Source organism: Oncorhynchus kisutch, linkage group LG8 (genome assembly GCF_002021735.2).
Source record: "Oncorhynchus kisutch isolate 150728-3 linkage group LG8, Okis_V2, whole genome shotgun sequence".
In the NCBI taxonomy this organism is placed as follows: domain Eukaryota; kingdom Metazoa; phylum Chordata; class Actinopteri; order Salmoniformes; family Salmonidae; genus Oncorhynchus; species Oncorhynchus kisutch.
The window spans coordinates 67,134,535-67,139,597 of NC_034181.2; positions in this window are offsets into that span (position 1 = coordinate 67,134,535).

Sequence of the window (5,063 nt, forward strand, 5' to 3'; positions counted from 1 at the left end):
ACTACGCGTGTTGACCTGTTAATCTTTTTCTTCCATGAAACTGTCCCCCATCACCACCGCTACCGCCAGGGATGCACTATTTGGATCTAGGTGCTTTATTGGTCAATAAGTGTTTGATTGGTCAATAATGACTCCAACGGTCAGCAACTGACTGAACGTGGACAGTGCGCATTTATACGCGCGAATGTAGACAGTGTGCATTTACTCACTACTTGTCTATTTTCTATCAACAAAGTCATTCTTTTAAGTTTTAGTTATATGGTTGATAATAATTCAATATTTAAAATGTGGAAAATATCCCACTGGGCACAAATTGGTTGAATCAACGTTTTAACGCAAATTTTCAAGTATCGTGGTGTGGAATCTATGTGGAAAATACATTGGATTTGAAAAAAGTAATCCATGTAAACTGTTGTTTTAAGGGTGGAATTTCAACCACAGGATTTTGCCATCATTGTAACGAAGTTTCACCATATACAAACATTGTATTATATATGTTGAATTTGTACCTTTGAAACAAAGTCAGATCTTCAAAGTTCTATCCACTATTATTTAAAAAACTATAGGCTGAGCAGCACCTCCTACTGGAGAGTTGATCTATCTACAGCTAGTCATTTGGTCTCCAATACTGGGTTTTAAATAAGCACATTTTAGCATTGATATTTGTCAGTGACTACTAACAATATTCTATTGTGAGAATGATTATTGAGAGATCTCTTAATAATTCAATTCACTGTTGCTATCGAAATCATTCCAACGGGTAGGTTTAACAGAGTTACAGCTATTGTTTCAATTCAACCCAGGGTAAAACTTAAAATAGACAATGCACAATACTTATAGGCCTATGGTTTCAAGGTTTGGTTGATTTCTAACCTAATCTATTAAGTTAATCATTAATATGTTGAATTCACGTCTCCATCTCAACCAAACGTTAAAGAACAGGACTAAATCAAATCAAACTTTATTTCAAGTACATTTCAAGTTAGATTTTATTAGATTTAGTCATATTCTTGAACATAGATTTTTGGTTGAGATGGAGATGTGAATCCAACATATTTTAATTTGTAGACAAACTGAAATTAAATCCAGAGTAAGTCAGTGGCACAGATGGAACTATCCAAGCAGAAGATACATTTCCTTCAAATTTAGATGTTTGGTTGCATTGACAACCAAACACAATTCAATATCACTTTTGAAATACAACAAATAGCCTATGAACTTGCCTACAAGTTTAAAAAATGATATATTGGATTCATATCTCCAACTCAACCAAAAATAAAAGTTAAAGAGTGGATTAAGCCAGTGGCTCAGATGGAGCTATCCAACAAAAATACATCTCAATTAAATGTTGGTTTTTGGTTGCTTATCAACCTAACACAATTCAATAGAACTTTTGCAGTACAGTAAATAGACTAATGCTAAGGCTGTCTTACAAACAAATGTAACATTCAACCTTAAAATTAGTAACACATCCATGGCCACATTTTGAGGTGACTATAACTATTAATGTCTTCTTATGTAATGATATAAAGCGTGCATGTTCAAGATAACATGCATAGGTCATCAGGGGTCTGTGGAGATCTTACAATTGCTGTAATAATCTGCACAATTTCTCGGACGTCATTGATCATTTGCACTATGTATTTTAATGTAATCTCAACTGCAATCCATCAAGGTAATTTGGTTCTGCTATTAGATGAAGCACGGTGATTACACATTAATCTCTTGTATAAACCAAAAATCTGACATTGTTTTTGCATTGGAATTTGGTTGTGATTTTAGATGAAAGCATAGTGATAACACATTGGAAATTCAACAATCGTTTTGCTTCTCACTTATCCACGTTGAAATGACATGGTGTGTCCAGTGGGATGTTGAGCATAAAACTATTTGTGGATTTTTAGGGAATGTCATGGAATAGTAGTAGCCTAGCCTGTATGATGATATGACTCATTTGGCTATACATATGTTTTGTTATCTATTCATATCTTATCATATTGACCCATGAATCCATTTGGTGTTCATGAGAATATTGTGTAGAGCCAACCACTGCCCTCTTCTGAGAGTGTTGGGTTAATGATGTATGTTGTAATGATATGCATTGTATCTCTTTGCCTTGAGGTCGGGTAGACCGTTGTCAAGAAGTTTGAAAAAACATAATTTATCATGCAACTCATTGAGTATTTAAAAGTGTCAGTTCCTGACTATGAGGAGTTATAAGGAGTTATGCACCCCATTATTTTTATTTCTACTTTGCACATTCTTCCATTGCAAAACTACCATTCCAGTGTTTTACTTGCTATATTGTATTTACTTTGCCACCATGGCCTTTTTTGCCTTTACCTCCCTTCTCACCTCATTTGCTCACGTTGTATATAGACTTGTTTATACTGTTTTATTGACTGTATGTTTGTTTTACTCCATGTGTATCTCTGTGTCGTTGTATCTGTCGAACTGCTTTGCTTTATCTTGGCCAGGTCGCAATTGTAAATGAGAACTTGTTCTCAACTTGCTTACCTGGTGAAATAAAGGTAAAATAAAATAAATAAAATAAATAAGTGCCTAGGCACTTATCAACAAGCTCTTACATTCTCATGTTTCTCAAACATCACATTTCGAAGTTGTTCCAAATGTCCAGTTTCGAAGTCTAAGGTTAAGTTTAGGCATTAACTCAGAATGTTTGTTAGGGTTAAGTTTAGGCATCAACTCCGAATTCTTAAGGTTAGGCACTAACTCCAACTGGTTAAAGTAACTGTTATGGTTTGGGATAGGCGTTAAAAAAAATATATCAACACAACTTTCTATATCGGGATTCGAACGTGTAACCTTTGAAACTAGTCGAGGATGCCTACGAAATCTACATGAAGGTAACAGCACTCTCTCTTGCCCCTAGTGGCCGGTTTCCAAGTCATCTCCCGACATCCTCAGATATGGATGGATGTTGAATACTGACTTGTATCACGGGTGACCTGCCTGCACTTATATCAGGGGTGACTGCCTGCACGTATATCTGACACCTTTCTTCAAACACCTATAAAACAGTGCTATTCAGATAATTCAATCGCCATTTATTTCATAGGGAATATAAATCCCCTTTTGACCCTTTAAACATTGGTATCATATAGGCTACCTGCTGATCAATCAAGTTGCCACTAAATGAAATTATAACTAGGATCAGAGGGTGGCATGTTACTGTATTAGACCGAGTTCGAGTTGATGTTTTGTCCAACAGAGGGAGCTCAATGAACGGAGAAGGAGTGGTAGCGGGGAAGGGACACTGTCTACATGTATGTCTTATCTTCTGCTCCATGTAGTCTTTTAAAATGAGATGCGACATGTAGAGGATGGGATGTTTTGGTTGCATTAATCAATGTCACTTTTTCGTCTTTGTTGTCTTTGATGTGAAACAGACACGTTAAGAGTGTCGCCCATGCTGTGGAAAAAGGGAGCTGTGGTGATGGAGAAAAAGCACCACTGCGGGCTATTTCCAAATTATACAACTCCGTCCACTTTTTTATTCTGTCAGCCGCTTCTTGGATTGTCAATATATTCAAGGCATGTGGAAAGCCATGTCACAGTAAGAATGTATCTTCTCCACTAGATAGATGTCCACCAACAGTAGGCTATATCCTATTTTATGTTCATCTATATGTAGCCATTAGATTGGAATAAATAAATAAAAAGTGGGATTATCCAATATGTTATTGTTTAAAAAAGCTATCAAGAACATTGTATTTTAAGAGAATGAAATACTGCATCTAGGCCCAGTAGGGTACCTTATTAAATAATATAATGTAGCCTATAGATGTATTATCAAAACATGGAATCACATGAGAGAGTTCAAATAATCTCACCCAACCAATATTATAAAAGCTACACCTTATATATATATCTCAGTGATGGAGAGATTACTCGTGCAGGTATAAGAGCTTTGCTTCCAATCACTCGATTTATTGATACATTTAAAATGTTTAAAAAAAGTTTGACCCAATAGAAATAATGCGATGTCAGTCATTTGTGGTTTTATTAGTTAACTATTATAGCCCAAAATTGTTATAGGCCTATCTTGAGATGTGAGCAATTGGCTAGTAGGTCTACCATCCCTCCCGAGGTGTAAAGATTCGTGTAACTCCTTTTATTTTTGAGACATCGCTTGAGCCGATTTAAATCGTTCAAATGTGTATTGGGAAGTTTGAAGTGAATGCTAACAGGGAATTATCACCACAGGAGAGATGCCTCTCATCAACAGACAAGGAAATAATAATGATGGCTTTAAGTCCACACTAAATAACATCTTAAGACCTTGTGAGGATGTTATAACAGGCAAGTTGATGAAATGTGTGGCAAACGGACCTTATTCATAGACATCACACTTAAATATGACAAGTGTAGCTAAAGAATAAATACATTATGTCATTCGGGTTTGTTCTAAGTAGTCCAGCATCAGGATGAATTATTATGCTTCTTACCACCTCTTGTGGAAATAAGGCCACTGGTATTCATGAATAGACTAAGTTTTAGCTACAAAATACTTAGCTGAGTACTTAAAAATATTCCTATTATAGACCCATATCTGGTGAGAAAAAAGTTCAGAATCTCTCTTTCACACAAGTCTCATATAAAGAAGGTTCGTTTACTTAAAGGCGCACGGTGGAGTCTTTACAGCAAAAAGTCTGTAGCATGTTGTTTTTATTAAATAGTCGTTTAAGGAATTGCTTTTACACTTACTGTTTACCAAGGTGTTTAATTCTCTCGTAAATACCACAAGCACCACTTCTTCAATTATAACATCTTACTCTGATCCCATTTTGTTATAGTATATTCATTATAATATCTTAAATGTAAGTCAGTGTGTTTAAACTGGCACTATCTATTCAATACAGATATCGTGTCGATTTCAATGTGTTTGCTTTGACTTATAACGAGAGACATTGTGATAAGTACTTTCCCTCCCCAACATGGATGGCTGGGTTCGTTTATGTAAATTAAGCTAGATTTTAATTCTATCAGGAGGACGGCCCTGTTCTCTACCCAATAAAAACGGACCGCCGCTGACACCTGGT